The sequence below is a fragment of the Scyliorhinus canicula genome, chromosome 4 (genome assembly GCF_902713615.1).
Source record: "Scyliorhinus canicula chromosome 4, sScyCan1.1, whole genome shotgun sequence".
In the NCBI taxonomy this organism is placed as follows: Eukaryota; Metazoa; Chordata; class Chondrichthyes; order Carcharhiniformes; family Scyliorhinidae; genus Scyliorhinus; species Scyliorhinus canicula.
Window position 1 is genome coordinate 208689380 of NC_052149.1, and position 26428 is coordinate 208715807.

At 49.9% G+C, this 26428-nt stretch overlaps 1 protein-coding gene across 3 annotated transcripts in view; it reads right to left on the reverse strand.

The window, feature by feature from the left end:
• Positions 1-26428, reverse strand: part of atp10b (ATPase phospholipid transporting 10B) — a 428434-nt gene that overhangs the window by 252699 nt on the left and 149307 nt on the right. The window contains exon 2 of one of the 3 annotated variants that reach the window (XM_038795980.1): positions 20061-20154. The gene's annotated coding sequence lies outside the window, so the exon portion shown is untranslated. Of the gene's footprint in view, positions 1-12095; positions 12217-20060; positions 20155-26428 lie in introns of those variants that run through there. The other 2 variants (XM_038795982.1, XM_038795981.1) reach the window with 2 other exon arrangements.

A 26428-nucleotide genomic window follows, 5' to 3' on the forward strand; every position in this document is an offset into this window, starting at 1 on the left:
CTCTCCTCACGCTCTCTCTCTGTGCCCCCGCCACTCTCCTCACGCGCTCTCACTATGTCCCCGCCGCTCTCCTCGCGCTCTCTCACTGTGTCCCTGCTGCTCTCCTCACGCTCTTTCACTGTGTCCCCGCCGCTCTCCTCGCGCTCTCTCACTGTGTCCCTGCCACTCTCCTCGCGCTCTCTCACTGTGTCCCTGCCGCTCTCCTCACGCTCTTTCACTGTGTCCCCGCCGCTCTCCTTGCGCTCTCTCACTGTGTCCCCGCCGCTCTCCTTGCGCTCTCTCACTGTGTCCCCGCCGCTCTCCTCGCTCTCTCTGTGTCCCCGCCACTCTCCTCGCGCTCTCTCACTGTGTCCCCGCCGCTCTCCTCGCGCTCTCTCACTGTGTCCCCGCCGCTCTCCTCGCGCTCTCTCACTGTGTCCCCGCCGCTCTCCTCGCTCTCTCACTGTGTCCCCGCCGCTCTCCTCGCGCTCTGTGTCCCCACCGCTCTCCTCGCGCTCTTTCACTGTGTCCCCGCCGCTCCTCGCGCTCTCTCACTGTATCCCCGCCGCTCTCCTCACGCTCTGTGTCCCCGCCGCTCTCCTCGCGCTCTGTGTCCCCGCCGCTCTCCTCGTGCTCTTTCACTGTGTCCCCTCCGCTCTCCTCGCGCTCTCTCACTGTGTTCCCGCCGCTCTGCTCATGCTCTTTCACTGTGTCCCCGCCGCTCTCCTTGCGCTCTTTCACTGTGTCCCCGCCGCTCTCCTCGCGCTCTTTCACTGTGTCCCCGCCGCTCTCCTCGCTCTCACTGTGTCCCCGCCACTCTCCTCGCGCTCTCTCACTGTGTCCCTGCCGCTCTCCTCGCGCTCTCTCACTGTGTTCCCGCCGCTCCTTACGCTCTTTCACTGTGTCTCCGCCGCTCTCCTCGCGCTCTTTCACTGTGCCTCCGCCGCTCTCCTCGCGCTCTTTCCCTGTGTCCCTGCCGCTCTCCTCGCGCTCTCTCACTGTGTCCCTGCCGCTCTCCTCGCTCTCACTGTGTCCCCGCCGCTCTCCTTACGCTCTCTCTCTGTGCCCCCGCCACTCTCCTCACGCTCTCTCTCTGTGCCCCCGCCACTCTCCTCACGCGCTCTCACTATGTCCCCGCCGCTCTCCTCGCGCTCTCTCACTGTGTCCCTGCTGCTCTCCTCACGCTCTTTCACTGTGTCCCCGCCGCTCTCCTCGCGCTCTCTCACTGTGTCCCTGCCACTCTCCTCGCGCTCTCTCACTGTGTCCCTGCCGCTCTCCTCACGCTCTTTCACTGTGTCCCCGCCGCTCTCCTTGCGCTCTCTCACTGTGTCCCCGCCGCTCTCCTCGCGCTCTCTCACTGTGTCCCCGCCGCTCTCCTCGCTCTCTCTGTGTCCCCGCCACTCTCCTCGCGCTCTCTCACTGTGTCCCCGCCGCTCTCCTTGCGCTCTCTCACTGTGTCCCCGCCGCTCTCCTCGCGCTCTCTCACTGTGTCCCCGCCGCTCTCCTCGCTCTCTCACTGTGTCCCCGCCGCTCTCCTCGCGCTCTGTGTCCCCACCGCTCTCCTCGCGCTCTTTCACTGTGTCCCCGCCGCTCCTCGCGCTCTCTCACTGTATCCCCGCCGCTCTCCTCACGCTCTGTGTCCCCGCCGCTCTCCTCGCGCTCTGTGTCCCCGCCGCTCTCCTCGTGCTCTTTCACTGTGTCCCCTCCGCTCTCCTCGCGCTCTCTCACTGTGTTCCCGCCGCTCTGCTCATGATCTTTCACTGTGTCCCCGCCGCTCTCCTTGCGCTCTTTCACTGTGTCCCCGCCGCTCTCCTCGCGCTCTTTCACTGTGTCCCCGCCGCTCTCCTCGCTCTCACTGTGTCCCCGCCACTCTCCTCGCGCTCTCTCACTGTGTCCCTGCCGCTCTCCTCGCGCTCTCTCACTGTGTTCCCGCCGCTCTGCTCATGCTCTTTCACTGTGTCCCCGCCGCTCTCCTCGCGCTCCTTCACTGTGTCCCCGCCGCTCTCCTCCCGCTCTCTCACTGTGTCCCTGCCGCTCTCCTCGCTCTCACTGTGTCCCTGCCGCTCTCCTCGCGCTCTCTCACTGTGTCCCCGCCGCTCTCCTCGCGCTCTCTCACTGTGTCCCTGCCGCTCTCCTCGCTCTCACTGTGTCCCTGCCGCTCTCCTCGCGCTCTCTCACTGTGTCCCTGCCGCTCTCCTCGCGCTCTCTCACTGTGTCCCCGCCGCTCTCCTCGCACTCTCTCACTGTGTCCCCGCCGCTCTCCTCGCGCTCTCTCACTGTGTCCCTGCCGCTCTCCTCGCTCTCACTGTGTTCCCGCCGCTCTCCTCACGCTCTCTCTCTGTGCCCCCACCACTCTCCTCACGCTCTCTCACTGTGTCCCCCGCCTCTCTCCTCGCGCTTTCTCACTGTGTCCCTGCTGCTCTCCTCACGCTCTTTCACTGTGTCCCCGCCGCTCTCCTCGCGCTCTCTCACTGTGCCCCGCCGCTCTCCCTGTGTCCCCGTCGCTCTCCTCGCGCTCTCTCACTGTGTCCCTGCCGCTCTCCTCACGCTCTTTCACTGTGTCCCCGCCGCTCCTTACGCTCTTTCACTGTGTCTCCGCCGCTCTCCTCGCGCTCTTTCACTGTGCCTCCGCCGCTCTCCTCGCGCTCCTTCACTGTGTCCCCGCCGCTCTCCTCGCGCTCTTTCACTGTGTCCCCGCCACTCTCCTCGCGCTCTTTCACTGTGTCCCTGCCGCTCTCCTCGCTCTCACTGTGTCCCCGCCGCTCTCCTTACGCTCTCTCTCTGTGCCCCCGCCACTCTCCTCACGCTCTCTCTCTGTGCCCCCGCCACTCTCCTCACGCGCTCTCACTATGTCCCCGCCGCTCTCCTCGCGCTCTCTCACTGTGTCCCTGCTGCTCTCCTCACGCTCTTTCACTGTGTCCCCGCCGCTCTCCTCGCGCTCTCTCACTGTGTCCGTGCCACTCTCCTCGCGCTCTCTCACTGTGTCCCTGCCGCTCTCCTCACGCTCTTTCACTGTGTCCCCGCCGCTCTCCTTGCGCTCTCTCACTGTGTCCCCGCCGCTCTCCTTGCGCTCTCTCACTGTGTCCCCGCCGCTCTCCTCGCTCTCTCTGTGTCCCCGCCACTCTCCTCGCGCTCTCTCACTGTGTCCCCGCCGCTCTCCTCGCGCTCTCTCACTGTGTCCCCGCCGCTCTCCTTGCGCTCTCTCACTGTGTCCCCGCCGCTCTCCTCGCTCTCTCACTGTGTCCCCGCCGCTCTCCTCGCGCTCTGTGTCCCCACCGCTCTCCTCGCGCTCTTTCACTGTGTCCCCGCCGCTCCTCGCGCTCTCTCACTGTATCCCCGCCGCTCTCCTCACGCTCTGTGTCCCCGCCGCTCTCCTCGCGCTCTGTGTCCCCGCCGCTCTCCTCGTGCTCTTTCACTGTGTCCCCTCCGCTCTCCTCGCGCTCTCTCACTGTGTTCCCGCCGCTCTGCTCATGCTCTTTCACTGTGTCCCCGCCGCTCTCCTTGCGCTCTTTCACTGTGTCCCCGCCGCTCTCCTCGCGCTCTTTCACTGTGTCCCCGCCGCTCTCCTCGCTCTCACTGTGTCCCCGCCACTCTCCTCGCGCTCTCTCACTGTGTCCCTGCCGCTCTCCTCGCGCTCTCTCACTGTGTTCCCGCCGCTCCTTACGCTCTTTCACTGTGTCTCCGCCGCTCTCCTCGCGCTCTTTCACTGTGCCTCCGCCGCTCTCCTCGCGCTCTTTCACTGTGTCCCTGCCGCTCTCCTCGCGCTCTCTCACTGTGTCCCTGCCGCTCTCCTCGCTCTCACTGTGTCCCCGCCGCTCTCCTTACGCTCTCTCTCTGTGCCCCCGCCACTCTCCTCACGCTCTCTCTCTGTGCCCCCGCCACTCTCCTCACGCGCTCTCACTGTGTCCCCGCCGCTCTCCTCGCGCTCTCTCACTGTGTCCCTGCTGCTCTCCTCACGCTCTTTCACTGTGTCCCCGCCGCTCTCCTCGCGCTCTCTCACTGTGTCCCTGCCACTCTCCTCGCGCTCTCTCACTGTGTCCCTGCCGCTCTCCTCACGCTCTTTCACTGTGTCCCCGCCGCTCTCCTTGCGCTCTCTCACTGTGTCCCCGCCGCTCTCCTCGCGCTCTCTCACTGTGTCCCCGCCGCTCTCCTCGCTCTCTCTGTGTCCCCGCCACTCTCCTCGCGCTCTCTCACTGTGTCCCCGCCGCTCTCCTTGCGCTCTCTCACTGTGTCCCCGCCGCTCTCCTTGCGCTCTCTCACTGTGTCCCCGCCGCTCTCCTCGCTCTCTCACTGTGTCCCCGCCGCTCTCCTCGCGCTCTGTGTCCCCACCGCTCTCCTCGCGCTCTTTCACTGTGTCCCCGCCGCTCCTCGCGCTCTCTCACTGTATCCCCGCCGCTCTCCTCACGCTCTGTGTCCCCGCCGCTCTCCTCGCGCTCTGTGTCCCCGCCGCTCTCCTCGTGCTCTTTCACTGTGTCCCCTCCGCTCTCCTCGCGCTCTCTCACTGTGTTCCCGCCGCTCTGCTCATGATCTTTCACTGTGTCCCCGCCGCTCTCCTTGCGCTCTTTCACTGTGTCCCCGCCGCTCTCCTCGCGCTCTTTCACTGTGTCCCCGCCGCTCTCCTCGCTCTCACTGTGTCCCCGCCACTCTCCTCGCGCTCTCTCACTGTGTCCCTGCCGCTCTCCTCGCGCTCTCTCACTGTGTTCCCGCCGCTCTGCTCATGCTCTTTCACTGTGTCCCCGCCGCTCTCCTCGCGCTCCTTCACTGTGTCCCCGCCGCTCTCCTCCCGCTCTCTCACTGTGTCCCTGCCGCTCTCCTCGCTCTCACTGTGTCCCTGCCGCTCTCCTCGCGCTCTCTCACTGTGTCCCCGCCGCTCTCCTCGCGCTCTCTCACTGTGTCCCTGCCGCTCTCCTCGCTCTCACTGTGTCCCTGCCGCTCTCCTCGCGCTCTCTCACTGTGTCCCTGCCGCTCTCCTCGCGCTCTCTCACTGTGTCCCCGCCGCTCTCCTCGCACTCTCTCACTGTGTCCCCGCCGCTCTCCTCGCGCTCTCTCACTGTGTCCCTGCCGCTCTCCTCGCTCTCACTGTGTTCCCGCCGCTCTCCTCACGCTCTCTCTCTGTGCCCCCACCACTCTCCTCACGCTCTCTCACTGTGTCCCCGCCACTCTCCTCGCGCTTTCTCACTGTGTCCCTGCTGCTCTCCTCACGCTCTTTCACTGTGTCCCCGCCGCTCTCCTCGCGCTCTCTCACTGTGCCCCGCCGCTCTCCCTGTGTCCCCGTCGCTCTCCTCGCGCTCTCTCACTGTGTCCCTGCCGCTCTCCTCACGCTCTTTCACTGTGTCCCCGCCGCTCCTTACGCTCTTTCACTGTGTCTCCGCCGCTCTCCTCGCGCTCTTTCACTGTGCCTCCGCCGCTCTCCTCGCGCTCCTTCACTGTGTCCCCGCCGCTCTCCTCGCGCTCTTTCACTGTGTCCCCGCCACTCTCCTCGCGCTCTTTCACTGTGTCCCCGCCACTCTCCTCGCGCTCTCTCCCTGTGTCCCCGCCGCTCTCCTCGCGCTCTTTCACTGTACCCCCGCCGCTCTCCTCCCGCTCTTTCACTTTGTCCCCGCCGCACTCCTTGCGCTCTTTCCTATTTACGTTGCGAAATAACTAGCCAGAATAAATCGTGGTTTGCACATTGAGCATTGTAACTTCCCCGACAATTGTGTCACATAATGTGAGGAAAATAATTAATGGGCATTCGGTTTCATTCTGGGAGGATAGGAAAAACAATTACCCCAGTGTGTTTTATTCCAGGCACTACCCATCTCTATGAATGATGCATTTATCGTATTGACCTACATGAAATGCACATATTTTGCCAACTAAATCATTCACAATCTAGTTTTTACTTGAAGACACTAAACTATTTCAATCGGGGAAAACAAATGTGTACAGGAGTACAAGAACAGTCACGCAGACAGTCCATGTCTGGACATGGAGTGTGTAAAGAGGTGTGCAATATAGTTCAGACATTTTGATCACAATTGATTTGGATTCAGAATTTAAATGAAAGCTGACAAATCATTAGATACAGTTAAAAGTACGGCTGAATCTAAAAAGGCAATCCAGGACTAAGGTTGGAAGGAGAGTTACAGAGGAGCTCAGGAAAAAAGTTCCGGAGAGCATGGCCTAAATTACTGAAAAGCTCTAACACAATGATGGGCCAAAACAAAGGGGAAGGATACAAGTAATTTACAATCAGTAAAACAAAGCTGATACCATTGAGATTGAAAAGTTAAAATTGAGTGAACCCATGAAATTATTTTAAAATAGGGATTATAAACCATATTAAGGGGCAGGGAATCAAAAAAAGATCAATCATGATGACATGGATAAAAAGGAAGCTAACAAAAATAATTCTGAAATAAATAGAATCAGGAGCTGACAAAAGCAGAGATGAAACTTTCAGTGGAAGAGTACCAAGGTGGTTATGGAATCAGGCAATATTGGGGAGACAGAAACAAGGGGCTGGATTCTCCAATAATGAGGCCATGTCCCCACGCCAGTGCCAGAATGCTGGCGTTTCACTCTGGACTTTCCTTAATAATGTCCAGAGTGATTCTCTGACCTGTAGAGGGCTAGCACGGCTCAGGAATGCTTCTCACAGCCCTCGCTGCGGATACGGAACCCAGCACTTCCGGTCGGGAGTCCGCGCATGCGCACGGCAGTGGCCTACGGCAGCCGCTCTGTGCTAATGGCAGACTTGCACCACGGATTTGGATGGAAGAAGTAGGTCCCCCCAGATCGCGTACGCACACGGATTGGTGCCGCCCGATCGTTTGCCTGGCCGTACATAAGGCTTCCCCATGAAGGATCCCCCCCACACCCCCCACCCACTCCCATCAGGGTGGCCGCAAACTGAGCTCGCAGTCACCATCCGAAGGTCCCAACGGCTGATACGTGGTTAAGGCCACACCGTCAGGAGCTCGGCCAGTTATCCTTGGTGAATTGCGGGGGGTGGGGGAAGGGGGCCTCTGTCAATGGCCCCCTACCTGCGCCGAGTAGACCGCTTGCGTGCAATTTGCGAGCGATTCTCCGAGGACCGGAGCATCGCGGGAGCGGCTCTGGGCACAATTCCCGCGCGAACGCCCATTCTCCGCCCCACACCGAATGTGATTTTGCTGTGAAGGCTTGGAGAATCCCACCCAACGAGTCTTGGAGATGCAAAGTATGTGGGATTTGAAATTGAGGCCAATGTTGAATTGGCTTTAACCAGAGTGAGCAACGAGCAAAGGGAATGAAACCATAGATATCAATGGTTTGGACGGGCGACACAGTGGGTCAGCACTGCTGCCTCACGGCGCCATGGTCCCAGGTTCGATCCTGGCTCTGGGTCACTGTCCGTGTCGAGTTTGCACATTCTCCCCATGTTTGTATGGGTTTCGTCCCCACAAGCCAAAGATGTGCAGGCTAGGTGGATTGGCCGCACTAAATTGCCCCTTAATTGAAAAAAATTAATTGGGTAATCTAAATTTATAAAAACAAAAAAAAAATCTATGGTTTGGACCTTGCATTAGACAGAGAGTGAATCTCTAATTTTTTTCAATATCCAGCTAAAAAGATTTTTGACTATCCACGATTTCATATTGGACAAGTAGTTCAATCAAAATGGTTGTAGCATTGAGAAATCAGAGTTGAATGACTTTTGCCAGTGTATATGTGGGGCCATTTGTGCCCCTGATCCCATCATAAGATAATGTGAGATGGGGAGTAATAGGATGGTTTCTGAGGAGGCTCAAGGAGCCCTGTTCAATTAAAGTTAGGCTTTCAAATGGGCCAATAGGAAGACTTCCAGCACTGAGGTCAAAAGCTCCACCATTGGAGAGGGGCACTGTTGGTGTACATGGAGAAAAAAAGGGCACCTCAAGACAGAAATGCCCGAGGAGTTTTTTTTTTAAATGAATAAGGCCACAGAGCCAGGCTGTCATCATGGACAGCCAGCGACAACAGCTGCATCCCCCCTGCTGTGACACATATGAGGAGATCTTTGTGGACTATCTGAAAGATAGTTTTCCTGCAAGAATGGAAAGAGAAAACATTGCTAGAGTTACTGACATTTGTCTAGCTATGAGTGAAATTAGAGACGGGAAGTTCTGGAACCGGTGACAGAGCAAGAGGCACTGAAGGAAGACAACATGATCTTGCCTAGAAATGCTGCAAGAACTTAGAATACAGGAAGGGTTGAATACATCATGATCACAGTCACAGGAGTGGTTACTGTTGTCCATATCAAGAATAATCTCAGCACTGTGACATGAAGGAAGCTGCATTGCAAATTTGAACAGTGAGCTGGGGAAAGTTGAGTAAGGATTGAGCGGGAATACAAGAGGGAGTGTTGGGATGAGCATGGGTTTGTTTTGTTTATTTTTATAGCAAATCGTGATGACAAATTTTGAAGGAGAAAAGTGATCAATTACAATTTCAGGAGCAGATTCTCAAGCCATTTGAGGCTTTTGGATTCATCCTCTTCACCTTGGATACCTCAAGCGAGCGCCATTCAACACTGGTCCCCACAAGCGGGGACCAGATGTAACAGCACGCATGGGGTCTCCCAAGGAATTTGGGGCCCCCAGCTGCATGCCCTTTGGGTAGGGTAGTGCCCTGACATTGTCAGCCTGGCCCCATGGCATGGCCATTACCAGGATGCCAAGCTGGCATTTTTTGTGAACATTGATCAAGCTGAGGGTGCCCAGTGTTGGTGTTGGGGTGTGGGAATCCTCCTATAGTGCATTCAGGCTGGGAGGAGTTAGGGATCGCTTCAGGGCCTCGGAGATCAGTATGCCATTTAAAAATGGCGTCCCGATCTGTCGCTACACTGGCGAGTTCCAGCAAGCGGTACTCCTCATTGTACAAAACACAGCTATGTCCGGCCTCAGTGGTGCATTCCCTGCTGAGGCGCCTTATATAGCACGTAGCCATGTGTTTCTGCGAGCACCAGGAGACATGTGGTTAAATGCGTTTGCTTTGGGACTTGGTTCCCATTTAGATTAATCGAGCCCAAAGTGTGGGTGAATAACTGCTGTGGTTCACACCAGAAAAGCCAGCACGAATTACCCTGTCAGCCTCGCCCAATTTGACTCTAACATGCAGATTTGCCAAAATGTTATCCCGCCCACCCATGGTTTCAAAAGCAATCTTTTTACTCAATCTTTGCTTTTCCTTTTTGAGCCAACTTTCTAGTTTCATATGTAAAACAATGTACTAATTAAAAGCTAAAGTATAAAAATAAAATGCTTGATCAGAGACCACTTAGAAGCATTACGCCGGGATCATCCATTTTCCGCTGCGACGATCGGGAATCCCAATCGGGTGGAGAATGGAGTATCGGCTGAAAAAAAGGGTTGAGGCCGGGCTCCCGGGTTTCTGCCTCTAATGGGCTTCCAGGCCCGCGGGAACATACAAAATGTTACCTCCTATATATCGGAATGCATCATGTTGCCACATGATGTGGTCTCCAATAACAGCATGAATATATATACAACCAGACTATAAACTAACAATTTAACTTACCCGATTAATGATAAATAAAATCAGTTATGCCATACCGCTCAACTAAAATTTGTACTTAAGACAGTCAATCACTTCTACAATAACAAATTTCTATCATAGATAGGATTGCTAATTCAGCTCAGCTCCCGGGTTTCAGACTGACAACTGACTAAAAGTATATCATGCACTGAGGCGCGAGACAAATGTATGTCTTAATTAAATTAAGACAACAGCCAGTTGGGCTTTTTTATTATCAATGGCAGACACTTATGCAGACAAAGTTCAAAATCACTTCACAGCCTTTCTGTCAGTAACCAATAAAAGTATCGAGTTGACCAAATTAGAACAAACTGAAATATCTTGATTAATCAAAAATGGCTGGTATAAAGGTAGATCAAGTCATTAAAAAAGCTAATAAAATGTTATCATTTATTGTGAGGGAAATTGATTTCAAAAGTACGCTTCAGTTGTACAAGGTCCTGGGTGAGACTACATTTGGAGTATTGTGTACAGCATTGATCTCCTTGTTTAAGGAAAGATGTAAAGGAGTTCAGATAAGGTTCACTAGACTAGTACCTGGAATAGGCAGGTTGTCTGATGAGGAGGGGCTGGAGAGATTATGTTTATATCCACTAGACTTTAGAAACTAAGAGGCAACTTGATCAAAACCTTTAAGATCCTGAGGGGTATTGACAGGATGGAGGTGGAGAGGAAATTTCCTCTTGTTGGAGAATCTAGAACTAGGGGTCATGGTTTAAAAATAAGCAGTGGCTCATTTAAGATGGCGATGAAGAGAACTTATTTTCTTTCATAGAGTTGTGAGACTTTGGAACTCTCTTCCGCAAAAGGCAGTGGAGCAGAGTCTTTGAATGGTTTTAGGGCAGAGCAGGTTAGATATTTAATTAACAAGAGGGTGAAAGGTTATCGGGGGTATCATGATATGCAAACATGCAACCAATGAACACTCAGAATAGGACACAACCAATGGGCAGTCAGGACACTCAGAGGTGGCATCACCACAAGGGGGCATGACATAAACACTATAAAAGGGGTGAGGCACTCGCACCCGGCCTCTTTCCACAGACAGACATCTAGAGAGTTAGACAGGGTTGATCAGCAGCATCACACCCCAGCACGTGGCTTAGAGCAAGCTGGTACAGTTAGACTGAGTTAGTACAGTTAGATTAGCAGAGAGTTGAACTCATTTGAGAACCGTGTTAATAGTTCAATAAACACATTGAACTAATTTCAGAGTCTGGAGCATCCTTTAGTTAAGACTGCATCAAGTAGCAGCCTGTGTTATCCGAAGCAGCAGAACACAACAGGGGGTAGGCAAGAATGTGGGGTCGAATTTACAATCAGACCAGCCATGAGCTAATTGAATGGCAGAGAAGGTTTTTGAGGGGCCGAGTGGCCTACTCCTGCCCCTAATTTGTATGTTTGTATGTAATTGATTGATTTTAATTATTTTTGAGATGATGCAAGGCAGCTTCAAATCCAAGTGCAATGACAACAATCAAATTACAAGCTACGAATTTCAATGCCAATCAAGACCCAGCCTGGTCATGATATGTGAAATTAGTCAGATCGTCATGTATTCTGTACACAACTTTCAGAGATTGTGAGCAGTGACTGATCTTTACTCTGCATATGTGTGTTTGGTTCAACAGGAATGAGTCTGATAATTTAATGGACAAAATTGATTCATTTTTGAATTAGATCACATGCTTCTGTAATAGCGGTGACTGAAAAATGTAACTGACTAAACCAACAGCACATTTCAAAGGGAAACATCTACCTGAAAAGGACTTCATTTCAATGCCTGCTTTTCTTTTGCAAACTATTCAAGTCAAAAAGTGATTTGCTAACTATTTGAAATATCATATGTGAACTGGGCATGCAGTGGATTAATTTAGTTTCTGTAATTGCTGAACTATTGAAGGGAGGGTAAAGGAGACACAGTAAGTATTCAGGCATCAATGCCCAATAATGTCTGGTATCTGTCAAAATCCTAATCTTTTTGTTTACATCAAGGAAATAGCATCAACACAATATGTATCTCTTGGCATAAATTATAGCTCTGGTTCTGGCAAGAGATCCAAACGCCACATATGTCAACACAAACTTAATGCATCTCAAGTTGCCATTTGAAAGGTCTACAAACATTCAAAGCTGACATTGCATCAAGAGATCAAGAGATCTTGTGACTCGTCAATGACAAAGTTTCTAGTTTTGTGTTTTTTAAGTACTGAGCTGATTTGATATTTATGATTTTTCTGTATTAATTTAACTGTAAATAAATCAATCCACTTCCATTTAACTTAAAGACAATGTTTTATGTGATTTCCACCAAAGAACATGCTGGAATTGAGGGAGTTAATTGTTAAACCCATTTATGGCATGCAAATGGGCAGAGACTTCGGTTGAGCAACTTGTTCTCCTTTTGGAAACTGCCTTCAGCTATAAATGCCAGACAAAAGCCCAAACAGTAACAATGTGTTGCTCAGCAAAGCACTTTGCTAAAGTGGCTGTCGGTACATATAACTGTCAATACAGTCAAGGAAATGTAGTACTATAATGAGCATAATTACCTGAAGAATTGCAGAACTTGTTTAATTCCACAGTAAAGTTCGTACTCCACTTGTAACTGCCCACCAAGTGGTTTTAGACTCTGATTTGCTGCTTCTGTAAAAATTCCTCAGCAGCAGACCCTCCCTCAGCTGGTCAGGTGAGTTGTGGGGCTGTGTGTTATTTTCTTACCATTGTAAATCTGTAAATGATGTTGTGCAAATGTTCTTGAAAATGTGAATAATCTCCATTTATCAGCCCCATCAAGGAGTTGTATTTCACTTTACATAGACTGGTCATTATTTCTGTAACAATGGGGGGGGGTTCATCGTATTTGTTTCAATTCCAACAATTACCGATCCGTCAAACAGTGCATCAAACTATCATGACTTAAGTACCATGTAGGTCTATCATGTCCAGGTAGAAACCAGCAGGTTATTCCAAGTAGGTTATAGTTTTATGCAGATCATTATCAAGACTGATAATTAACTTTTAAATTATGCCTCCCTGACTTTTTGTGCTGATCACCACTTAAGACCCCTCAAAAAATAAACAGGGTTAAAATGAGTACTCACACCTACTTCACAGTTCGAGAACTTCTAAAATAAACCCCAAATTAAAATGTATTTTGCCTCTTTACAAATATGGGTTACTTCACACATACTTGCAGCCTTTACTACGAGCAACCAATTTTGCACAGAAGATAAATATTTAAGACACTTAAATATATATAGCACACCCATGAAGGAGTACTGATCTAAATACAATAAACCACACATATGTGCATTTAAAAGTTAAGAGTGTGCACCACCCAGGCCAACAACCACTGACAGGTAGACACTGTTGATGGTAATGAGTGCACCAAGGGCGGGGGCTCCTGACTTTGAAAACTGACTGAACCCAACTGTGTAAGACCATTGAGCTAACAGGTGGATATTCAGTCATCAGCACAGGTTTCTGGCTGCAAAGTAATTCTAAAACCAATTTGCCAGGGAATTGGATTAACATCAGCATTAATACATTCATTAACAAGGCAGGTTTCAGTTTCAACTGTGCAGCTTTATTCAGCTCCTGCATATTCTCAGGCTTTGTAACCTTTCCGAGTCAGTACATCTGATCAGACTTTCATCACTCAAAATACCCTGAAAGAAAAATCTATGAAGAGACAGATGCACAAGAATCCAATAATCTTTCATATGTGCTTTAACGAAAGGAACCCTGATTGTATTATTCACCTTGTGTCAGATGCCAAGAAACGGCACAATTATTCTGGAGGCTCCAAAGCTTCTGCTGATTTTGCAAGGATTTGATTCAAATGATTTGTTTTGAACTGCTTGGACATGTAAAGGTTGACATTACACCCTTTTTCCACCCATTGCATTTCTATTACATTAATTGCCTTTTTAAAATAAACATCCAATTTCTGTTACATAAATGTCCTTGCGTCACAGAACTAATCAGAACAGTTATGTTTTTGCCATCAAAATTAGTCACTGTAGCAGCATTGCCATTTTAACAAATTCACAGTTGCAAAGCAGGCTGCATATTGATGAACACAGTTTAACTTAAATTTACCCTTCATTTATCATCACATCACTGAAGCACACTTCTGGGGCAATATGCAAATACTTTTTAAAAAAATGTTGTTTGGTGGTTGCAAATAGACATTGGGAGGAAAACTCTGCCACATTTGAGCTCGGCCCTCATTTAACTGTCAGTGAGGTGAAGATTCCAGATCAGGGGCGCAATTCTCCGACCCCATGCCGGGTGGGAGAATCGCGGGAGTGCCGGGCGATTCACGCCATGCCGCCCTGGCACCCCCACGCAATTCTCCCACCCCCCCCAAAAAACGGCATGTTGCGTTTTGTGACAGGACGCTCGGAGAATCGCCGCTCCAATCGAGCGGCGATTCTCTGGCCCGGATGGGCCGAGCGGCCTGCCGAATCCGACCGGTTCACGTCGGCGCCAACCACACCTGGGGCACGATTCTCCGCTGCCCACGACGGGTCAGAGAATAGCGGGAGGGCCTTCCCGACATTTTTCCCGACCTCCCGCTATTCTCCCCCCTCCCCCCCCCCTCCCCCCCCCCCCTCCACCATGGCCGCCCCACGACACGAATCGCTGCTCGCCGTTTTTTACGGCGAACAGCGATTCTTCCCTGGCCGATGGGCCGAGTTCCCAGGCCTTTATGGCCGTTTTCACGAACACAAACACACCTACTCTCACCGTTCGTGAAAACGGCTGCAAAGTGCTGTTCCGGACAACCATGGCATTGATTGGCACGGCCGTGCCAAGGGTGGCATGGGCCCGCGATCCGTGGGCACAGATCGCGGGCAGCGGGTCCGATACCCGCGCACTCTTTGTTTCTCCGCCGCCCCGCAGGATCAGTCCGCGGGGCGGCTGAGGGGCATGACGGCCCGCGCATGCGCGGGTTTGACGCATGTGCATGATGACGTCATTCGTGCATGCGCGGGTTGGAGCCGTCCAATCTACGCATGCGCGGCTGACGTCATCGTGCGCGTCAGCCACCGTGACGCTTGGCGCGCGGGCTTAGCGACGGTCACTAAGCCCGCGATGCCGCGCTGCTAGCCCCGCCTGGGGGGAGAATCGGGTCCCGGGAGGGGGCGCAGAGGCTGCCGTGAAACACGGCCAGTTTCACGGCAGCCTTTACGACTCTCCGCATTTGCGTAGAATCGCATCCAGCGTCCCTGCGGGCTTGAACATCGCGCGACCGCTGCGTGTGGGGCCTGTGGGGGGCGGAGGGAGGATTGAGCACCAGGAGTGTGCTCAGGAGGGGTCTGGCCCGCAATCGGTGCCCACTGGTCATCGGGCCGGCGTCTCTGAAAGACACAGTCTTTTCCCTCCGCCGCCCCGCAAGGTGTCTCCATGTCTTGCGGGGCAGCGGAGGGGAAGATGGCAACCGCGCATGCGCGGGTGACATCATTTAGGCACCACCGGCCGCGTCATTCAGACGGCGCCACTTTGACGCAAGCATCAAGGCCTGGAGCGCGAGATTGACGCGCCGCTGCTCCTAGCCCCCCCCCCCCGAGAATATGGGGCAATGAGCGGCCATCAACGACGGAGTGAAACACTCCGGGTTTCACTCCGGCATCGGCACTTTGTCTCCCTTGGGGAGAATTTTGCCCCAGGCGCTTTAGAGCAGCTTACCTGTTGTGGGAGGGAGAGGAAGGGTAAACTGGCCACTCATATTCTGAGCTAGACATCAGGTCATAGCTCTTGTTCTTAAGGTATGCCTGATGGGGGGCTTCAAATGAGCGGTTGTTTTTTTGTGAGCTCTGGAGAATCACTTCAGATTCTCCTGGCTCCACCAAAAACGGCAGTTCAAAGCTTTTTCAGGACCATTGCTTATGCCACACAATGCTCGGTAGCACCACAGTACTGATTCGCATCTGAAACTTAAAAGTCAGGATCTACAGAAGGGTTTTATGGTCCCCTCTGGTGGCAGGGTGGCACAGTGGTTATAGCACTGCTGCCTCACAAAGTCAGGGACCCGGGTTCAATTCCAGCCTCGGGTGACTCTCTGTCTGAAGTTTGCACATTCTCCCCGTGTCTGCGTGGGTTTCCTCCGGGCGCTCCGGTTTCTTCCCATAATCCAAAGATGTGCAGGTTAGATGGATTGGCCATGTTAAGTTGCCCCTTGGTATCCAAAACCGTTAGATGGGGTTATGGGGATAGGTTGGATCTAGGTAGGGTGTTCTTTCCAAGGGTCAGTGCAGACTCGATGGGCCAAATGGCCTCCTTCTGCATTTTAGAGATTCTGTAATTCTGTACATTTGCAGGCGGGCAAGCATGTAAAATTCCGTGGGCGTCATTTCCACTGCCTACTTGCTCATCCTTGACATGGCCACAATTTAACGGGCTGAGGGCAAGGCCTCAGGGATATGGGAGTGGGGGCAGGTGAGATCAGGATATTGAACCTGATGATCAGCCACGATCAAAATGAATGGCGGAGCAAGCTCAAAGGGCTGAATGGCTTGCTCCTGCTTCTATTTTCTGTGTGTGTTTCCATGTAAGAGAAGATCCATCTGTCTCCCCTTTTTCTCTCTTTGTCTTATGAAATTACTGAGTACCCAGTAGTGAAAGATCTAGCCTTCTTGCATGTTCTCCAAGTAGCTGACAGTAGGGTACAGACACACCATAGACAGTGGGGTAAATTCAGTAAAACTGAAGCCGTAACAAGGAGTCACTTGGGACTGAGATAGTGTCATTACACTATCCTGATAATTCATCATCCTACACACCCTCTGAGTGCTGCATCCTGCTGGCTAAATAGCAGAAGAAAGTTAAAGAAGTATTGGTAAACATTTCAGCAATGTCCAAGACAAACACTGTTTCCAGCAAGGATCAGAGACTAGTGATCTGAAACTAAACAGGTATTCAGAGTCAGAGAGCCATTAACAGCATAGAAGGAAGCCATTTGGCATACAAAGGAGCAATCCAGCCAGTTTGTTGCACTGCTTTATTCTCATAGTCCTGCAACTTTATTTCCTTCACGTGCCCATCCAATTTCTTTTTGAAATCATTGATTATGTTTGCTTCCAGCACCCTCGTAGGCAATGAGTTCCAGGTCATTGCCGCTTTCTGCATTAAAAAGGCTCTTCCTCACAGCCCCTCGACACCTCCTGCCAAAAAGCCTAAATCTGTGTCCCCTCGTCTTTGTGTCATTAGCTATTGGGAACAGTTTTTCCTCATCCACCTTATCCAATTGTATCATAATTTTGTACATCTTCTACCAAATTTCCCCTCAATCTTCTTTGCTCCAAAGAGAACATTGGCTACTTCAACCTGAATTTAAAGTCCCCTATCTCTGGTACCATTCAGGTACTTCTCCTCTGCGCCTCCTCAAGAACCAAGAATGGTGGCCATAGCTGGATGCAGTACACCAGTTGTGACCTAACACCAGAGCTGTCTCAATGTTCAGGACAACTTCCCTGCTTTTGTACTCAATTCCACAATTTATGAAGTACAGAATAACATATGCTTTCCCAATGACTCAATGAGTGGTTCTACCAGCCCCATTGTGCCCCAATGGGAACACGATGTGGCTAGTAAATCCCGGGTGAAGCCTTCCATGGGATTCCCGACAGTCACGTCCCCTCACTGGATCTACACAAACCCTGCGGGATCAGGAGCCCACCCATAATGAGCGGGGCCAAGTCGCACTTGTGTAAATAGGCCTTAAACCTACTTAAGGTCTACTTACCCGATATTTCACGGCCTTCCAGTTTCTACTAGCCTCCCGAGGGAGGCTGCAGCTGTGCGCCATTCATTACTGCTCTACACAAATGTGGACCCTGCGGAACAACATGCAGGGGTCTCCCAGGTCATCGGTGTTCCCTGGATGGCCAGGGATAGTGCAGGGTAGGCCCATGTACCACTGCCAAACTGGCAGGAGCAGTGCCTGGGTGGCAGTGCAAGGGTGCCTTGATGGCATTGCCAAGGGTCAAGACCTGAGGTGGCCATGCCCATGAAAGGATATTCGAGGCAAGTATAAAGGGTGGAGGGGTGCAGGGCAGGTAAGTAGGGGCCTCTGGGAAGTTGTGGGAGTGATGGGTGAAGGTCCTGGAGGAGTTGCCTGAAAGGGGCCTTGGACTGCAGAGGCCGACAGCAGGATTTACTAGTCCTGCTATTGTGAACAGCCGGTAAATCCCGCCCATAGTGTCATTAGATAGTGGTGGGGAACTCGCTGGCAGAGCGAGGGAAACTCCAGGCAATACCCGCCACAAATGCCACTTAGAAACCTTTCCGTTAAATCGTGCCCAACATGTCTTGCAACCTTCAAAGATTTATCCACATTCATCTTCAGGTCCCTCTATTCCTGTTCCTGAATTGTGTCATTGAGTCTTTGAGTCTATGTTGCCTCTCCCTATCCCTTCTGTCAAAATACATCACTTCACATTTCTCGGTGTTAAATTTCGTCTGAAATGAAATGAAATGAAATGAAATGAAAATCGCTTATTGTCACGAGTAGGCTTCAATGAAGTTACTGTGAAAAGTCCCTAGTCGCCACATTCCGGCGCCTGTCCAGGGAGGCTGGTACGGGGAGGATGTTACGGTCTGCCACTTCTCCATCCATTCTGCTAGCCTATGCCTTGTTGTAGTGAAGTCTTAACAGTTTGCCACTCCTCCAAGTTTGATGTCATCAGCAAATTTTGAAATTTTACACTGCTTTATATAAATGACTTGGATATTAGAATACACAGAAAAATAGTCCCAGCACAGACTCTTGGGAAACTCTACCATCTACAGGTCTGAAATATAACCATTTGTCATGACTTGCTGTTTTCTGTTCTTCAGACAAATTTTTTAATGCGAGTTGACATGAATCCTCCTATTCCACGAGCATTGTTCACCAGTCTTTTAGTGGTACTTTGTCAAGAGGTCACTCAGCTGCTCCATGTGTGGGGAGCACCGAGGCAGCAGAGGGAGCAGTGAGAGCACCGAGGTCCTGACCTGGATGATGCCAGCAAGCATGGGGCCTACAGAAAAGGCCCAGAGCAGTGAGCAGAAAGAGCAATGAGAGGAACGGGAGTGACGAGGGAGCAGTAAGAACATTGGGGACCCTATCTGGACAAGGCCAGACAGTGCAGGGTCCACATAAAAGGTCCAGAAAGAGCGGAGAGAGCAAAGGAGATCCCAAACACCGGCTGTTCCCAGAGAGTTACATCACACTTCAAAAATGGCGTCACTGACAGGCAGGCAGATGGCTGGTGGACAATAGATCTTTGTTAATCCCCGTCCTGCAGCAGAGCCTGGTCTCCAGTCGTTTCTGATTTCCATGCCATTGGGCCAAGACCTCACTCCACTGGGGCCGTGTGGTGGTTGGTGTGCAAACCACCCCATGTTAAACAAACCCATGCACAGCCATCTATCACCCCAACCTCATCCCATCTGTCCAAATGCGTTTCGGGACCTGGAATGTCAGGACCCTTATGAACAATCCCAACAGCAACAGACCCAAATATCGCACCGCAATGATAGCCCGGGAATTCCGACACTACAACATTGATATCACGACACTGAGCGAGACGTGACTGGCAGGAGACCAGCTTAAAGAACAAGGTGGCAGATACCCCTTCCCTTGAAAAGGCAAATCAAAAGAAGAATGTTGTCTCTGCGGGGTCGGCTTTGCCATAAAAACCAAACTGGTTGGACGGCTCAATGGATCTCCCTTCAGGGTATGTGAGCACCTCATGACCCGACAATGCACCCTGGCCTGGAGGCAGCAAATCACATCCGTCAGTGCCTACGCCCAACCTTAGGAACAGCAGACAACCCTGAGGGACTGTCAGGGAAGAAGGTGGTATTTTGTCAAACACTTTCTTAAAATCCATATAGAAAACAATCATTTCCCATTAACCTTCTGTTACTTCATCAAAAAATTCAATTTAGATGAATCAAGCACAGTCTACCTCTTACAAATCCGTGCTGGCTCCCCTCGATTAACTCAAACTTCGCCAAGTGCCTCTTGATTTTTTTCCCTCATCATTATTTCTATAACCTCACCAAGCACTGATGTTGGATTAACTGGTCCATAGTTGTTAGAATTGTCCTGACACCCTGTCTTGGGTAAGAGTGTCACAAATGCCACTCTCCGATTCCCTGACAACCTCTCTGTGTCGAGAGAACATTGAAAGTTGGTAGCAAGCATGTCTGCTATCATCAACACCACTTCTTTTCGCAACCTGGATGGACTGCAGCTGAATTTGTTTCCCCTATTTTCCTGGACCAAACAGATTGAAGTCACTTGTTGAGGCTTGAGCGAATGTTTGATTTAAAATAAAACTCAGCTTTATCATTAGAAGTATTGAAATTAGTTCAGACCATTTGGTTGAATAATGAAGTATGTACATTGAAAAGTAAGCTTTAAATGCATATATATAACACCAACATTTTTCAATAAACATTTATAATTGTAGCATTAAAAAAGCATTATTTCCATACATGAAAGCCAGATACAGACTTACTATTTACGATTTTTGCTGTTAATTTCCAACTCTTCATTATCAAGCCTTGAAACAGCCATGTAGTCAAAATCTATGCAGGTTCTGTCATTCTAATCTGTGGAAAGAAAAAGCATCCGATAAGAAAGCTATTTTTCAATCATATATTTGATCTGAGATTAGTTATCCTAATTAATTTCTGTGACAGATCCAGCACCGAATTCCTGCATGTATTGTTATCACATAACATCCCCGTGTGTGCGTGGGTTTCCTCCGGGTGCTCCGGTTTCCTCCCACAGTCCAAAGATGTGCGGGTTAGGTGGATTGGCCATGCTAAATTGCCCGTAGTGTCCTAAAAAAAGTAAGGTTAAGGGGGGGTTGTTGGGTTACGGGTATAGGATGGATACGTGGGTTTGAATAGGGTTATCATTGCTCGGCACAACATCGAGGGCCGAAGGGCCTGTTCTGTGCTGCACTGTTCTATGTTCTATGTTCTATAACTCCACTGGCTTCTCTACTTCAAGGAAACAATGAGACCATGTGCCAAAATTCAGGAGTAAACTGCATTCATCCAATTTGCCATAGAGATTTTACACTTACAGGAGTTTCTGCCTCCCTTTTCTGTTCCTACATGTTACAGTTTAAGAAGGGAAAAGCAGTGATTTTTCCTTTTCTAGTACATTGATGGATTTAAAACCCAATCATATCCACTCTACGTAGTCTCCAAATAAATAGCAAAAGTAATTGGGCAGGATAACAAATGGAATGATACCTTTAAATCACAAGTTCAGATCATAGTGCAAATGTCTCCTAACGTCATTGTAAAATATGGATTATAACAAATATTTGGGTAAAGCAAATTATTAGACTTGAGAAAATGCCAATAGTTTTGTAATGAATTCTGTAACGGAACGCAAATTGGTTTGAAAGTAGCTATGGTTACAACTTAGAACTACCATTTATTGACAACTACCACCAACATGGTACTGTTTGGATTGCATTCCTCCTCCTCCGCCTTTCCATAGTCAGGGAGGTTTAAAAACTTATCTTTTGTGTTTCTTTCACAAGTCCCCAAGGAGCAACAATTAGATCACTATAAAAATGAAAATATTTGCTGGGCATTGTGAAGTGTAAGCTCCATCATGATTTTAACCATGTCAGAAGTGTTTGCATTTGGTGCAAGATCCTTCTTTGTATCATTAAATTTCAGGCTGCTTTCAGATAATCTCCGATACCTGAAAGCAGAAAAGTCTGGTATGGTGGCGACCAAGTCACTACACCATGTTTCCACATACGCAACATCGGGTTTTTCAGTGCCTGCCTTTTCCTTGAAATTCAGATGCTGAGCAGTCCAATGTCACAGCAACTTAAGCTGTTTTATTTTCTCCCCTGGATGTCGAGAGGGTCTATCACAGGCCCAGGCCGAATTCCAATAGGGCATCTGCGGAGGATGAAGGGCCTTGGGTGTTGGCCAGTGCCTGCATGGGCGAAAGGCTAGGGATGCCCTCATAGCTGAAAGTGTGTAGTTCACGGGGGAGGAGGTGTGTCAGATGGGCTGGAAGTCCCTAGAGTCTCCCCGGGCTGCACCCATGCCGATCCTCTTCCCTTAGCATGCCCAGGCGCTCGGTGTCCTCCATAGGATAAAAGGGCAATTGGAGTGAGATACAGACCCATGCCGTCCTCTGGCGTTGACACGGGATTCCCTCTAATGCCTGCACCATGCAGTTGAAGCCTTGCACCAATGGAGCTCATGATCTCAGCAATGGAGGTCATGAGCTTAACCATGGAGCAGACATCACCTGCCATGGAGTGCAGGTCCTACGCCAAGATTTCCAAGGATGCCATCCTCGCAGTGTTGGCCTTATTGCGGTGGGGTAATGGCACCACCTTCTCGGTAGGAAGGCATTGGAGATCCTCCAGTCAGCTTTGAAGTCCATGGAGGGATACTGTCATCCATTCCTGATTCTCGCAACTCTGCCTCTGCTATTCCAGCAGCCCTGGGACAACTGGACCCAGGGGCACGTCATTGGCCTGGGGCTCAGAAGAGTCCCGGGTTCCAGCCGCCCTCAGAGTGCCGGATCCCTGGGATGTTCCTGCCTCCACCTGTGTGGACCTTCAATTGTGAGGTGCTCACTAGTGAGTGACCCAGAAACCTATCCACTAGTTAATCCCACTGTGGTGTAAGTATCTGCATTGGTGGAGTGTGCAGGTGACAGATGTGATGCTTCTTATCTGCTTGGTTCCGAGAAGTCTCGCTCAGAGCTGTTCATGTCTGTGGTGTAGAGACAGCACTAGGCGGGTGCGGGCTGGTCGACTGATTGCCCTGCAAGGAAAGAGAGATAGCAATAGTGCATCACTCATGATGGCAGAAAGATTACTTATATGAGGCTTGAACCGTGACTGCGTGTCTGGAGGGTTCTAACTTTTGTTTGCTTTCCCCAACTTCATCAGCTGCACAGGGCCAGTCCTGCTCCTTGCTGGCCAACTCAAGGGGTCTCTCTTCAAATGGCGTTAGGGTTCTCAGCTCGGGCATGGCTCTCGCTGTCTGTGCCCGCTCATGGCAGTTGTGCTCATGTTTATCCTGCTAAGAGACAGATTGGGAGATTGTAGGAGGGAGTTGTGCCTGTTCAGATGGTGATGACGTCAAGTCTGGCATGCGTGGAATTTGAGTGGGAGTGTGGAGGTGAGGAGCATATTAATTGCTGGGAAAACGACAGGGTGTTGGGGTGGGGAGGAGGTGCAGGGGGAAGAGGGCCATATCAGAGTTGTTCGGAACCTGTGAGATGGCTGGGTGAGAGATCATTGTGGATGTGTGATGGATGTGTTGAAGGGTGCAGCGGGAGTGATGAGTTGAAGGGTGCAGCGGGAGTGATGAGAAGCCTGACGTACCCTGGCAGCGTGAAGATGGTCATTCATCTTCTTGCGCCATTGTTTCTCCCTCCTCTTCTGTATCGAGCTACCACTCACGAAGGCTGCCACTGCTTCCCAGGCGGGGTGGTGACCTTGTTGGACAGACCTCTGCAGAAACACGGGTAACGGATGTCCCCGCCTCTGCTCCACACCATCCAGGAGTTTGGTTATGAATCATGTCGTTGGCATCTTGGCAGCCATCCCTTGACTGAATCTGGAACAAGTACAGGGAGTGCTGGGAGTCTTTTAAAAGGAGCATCCACTGATTAGCAGTTATGTTTCTCATGGAGTGAGCGAATCACGAGAAAAAGTTTTCTAAAAGAGGCTCACTATTCCGGGAGATTTCCCGCTGCTGACGGGATTTGCATCGGTTTTCTCACCGGCACTGACACTTTGAAAAAATGTGGTAGATTCCACCCACAATCCTGAATTGTATGATTTGTTCACAATTTTACATTGGGTAAGGCACAAAGTTAGGACACTGATCATTCCTTGGTCATTATATTTTTGAATCTCATTGGTTTCCTCTTGGAATTTTAGATCTGAATATGTTTAAAAAGAATACAAAACAGCTGTTGTGTGTTCAGCCAGGGTCACCAAGACAAGTCAAATTGTACCAGTTGAGATTCCGTACAGGTAACACTGATTAAGGATCACAACACCTGCATTCCAAATTATACTCCAAAAACTCTTTCATGTTTTAATTACATCTCAGATGTTTCCATGACAAGTTATCAGCCACAACAAGGATTAAGTAAAAGATTCATTAATACTTAGCTTTCAGAAAATCTCAGTGGGAGAGATGGTTAGCTATTTATCGCAATTCTCTACACAAGTTCAAGAAGCAGTTTTGTTCACACGGTCAAGGCAGTTTGAATAGTGATTCCACTAAACTCTGATTATCCCCAGTTTATCACAAATAGCACGCATAGCCTTTGTCTTGAATGGTTTCACAACTTTACAAGGAAACGGTGTTGCTGCAATATTTGTTAAAACCAAGGTCACAACGACATTAACAGAATTCCAGGGCTTCTGTTTCCACACAGAATAAAATGAAACACGCCAGGAGCTGGAGAAGTCCATCTGGCCCATTGAAGCTGCTTCACCACCCAATATAGTTGTGGCCCATGTAGAATTAAATAACTTTAACCTTTACTGCAGTATAATACTCAAGGATTTGGGCCAAGTGCTGGCAAATGGAATTAGACAGGCACGTCATGTGTCTTTCATGTGTCAGTGCAGACTTGATGGGCCAAAGAGCCTCATCTGCACTGTATTATTCTGTGAGAGTATACAATACAGGGTGTTAAGAGATCGGGATTCTCCATTCCGGAAGCTGCACCAGCGGCACGCCCTTGCCGGCAGCGGATTCTCCATTCCCGCCACCTACCAATGGCATTTCCCATTGTGGCCACCCCACGCTGCCCCCACGCTGCCGGAAACCAGCGGGCATGGGTGCACTGCGGGCACAATGAAGAATCCAGCTGGCAGAAAATCACGCTGCATGTGTTTCAAATGCAACCTTGAATAAGTAACAATGCTATTGGGGAGCTTTAATGTACTCACTCAAGGGAACCCTGGAATAAGTATCTAATATGTCACAAATATGGACCAATAGGTCCCTACTTGAGAATTAATTAAAAACTTAATTCTAATATAAATCTTGGATATATTTTGTTTGACTCCACTTTGATCTGATGCTATCTTCATTGTTTAACAAAATGGGGATTTGAGAAATGGACACATTAAAAACTCAGTACAAAATTGCAAATCTAGCCTCTCTAAACAGACTTTGTGGAAAGATAACTTCTTGACAGCAGTTTAACCATTTTACTGTACCGGGCCCAAGAATGCGCGCACCATGTTATTTGTTAATTTTTCTTTGAAAGCAGTGTACAAGTTTGACCTCAGAGAAAATACAACAGAAAGAGATTTTTATTTTAAAATTTTTAAGTTGACAATTTCACCCCCCCCCCCCCCCCCCCCCCCCCCCAAGTCGTTCCCTATCCGCCCACATGCAAATTTCTAAGAGAGAAATAAATAGAGATCTGCACCAATTTAAACTTTTCGGAGGCCATCAACTCACAAGTTGCTATCCATTTGGTACAAAAAGCCAGTTGAGTAGTGCATCATCAGTGTAGACTGTTACATTTTAAGTTACCAGAATCAGTGTTTCTATTATAGGAAGTTATTGAATTAAAATTGAATGCAACCCCATAGGGAGAGGAAATTGGAAGGCTAGCCACTTCTGGAATGTTTTTGGCAACATTGGGTTTAGTCAAAGAAACTTGGCACGGAATCTCCGATCTCTCATCTAACCTGGAGGTGAGAGGGGATGGATAGAAGCAGGCTTGGCAGAGGGAGTACATAAAGATGACACATGTGCCTCAGTTAACACAAAAACATTAAAATGGATCTTTTGGTTCATTTAGAAATTGTGGATTGTCAGCAGTAAATGGTTATTTGGATATTGCAAATGGGACTATAAACAATTGGTAAATTTGTAGATTGTTCAAGGTCGAGCTTTTATAATACAATCTAAAGGTATTTGGATACCTACTGTCAAAATAAAATTACTTTTAAACCCGTTTGCTTCTTGCTGATGTCCCTCAAATTAATAATGGGTATTTTTTGCAAGGAATGGACTTACTTAGATCCTAATTAGCAGCAGGAAGCTTTATTTGAAGGGTTGTTTAGAAGAACGAGACAGGTTTTCCATGAAAGCAATGAATATTCTTGTGTAAGAGGTGTCGACGCTGCTTGATTTGTATTAAATTAAACTTCTGATGAACTACAGTATTACAAATATACAACAAAATAAATACTTTCAAGCACAAATCATAGATAGCTGTTTTTCATTCTTTAGGAAAATTAAAAACCAACAGTTTATAATAAATAGTTATTTAAGAGTCATAGAGTGTAGGCCTAGCGCTAACTTTAACAATTTTCCCACATGCATGCATTAGATTGTCTAATACTGTGTGCTTTGTGATTCCCCCCAGCAGGAGAAGGCTGCAGGGAGCAGGTAAAGGCTGGAGGGGGACCACTGGAACTGCGGCCCCTCACCGTGGCAGAGCAGCAGGCCATGGATATGGTCGGCAGGCTCGAGGTGAGTTAAGTCGCCGGGGTGGAGATCGGCCTTGGGCGAGGAAGTGAGACCCCACTTAGCTGCTGTTCCCCATGACATGTGTGTCAACCTCCCCCCCCCCCACCCCAACACCACCTTCATGCCCACACCACCCTCACCCCCACATCACACAATACTCATACAACCCTCACACCACCCCCACGCCCCCTCCCCCCACAACACACCACCCCACCACCTCCCGGCCCACAGTCTAATCATGCGTTTTGCCTTGTGTCTTGCAGGAGCTGATGGCGATAGAGCGAGTCCTTCTGGTATCCCCATCCCCCAGCCATAACCACAGGACGGTAGCACAAGTGGCTAGCACTGTGGCTTCACAGCGCCAGGGTCCCAGGTT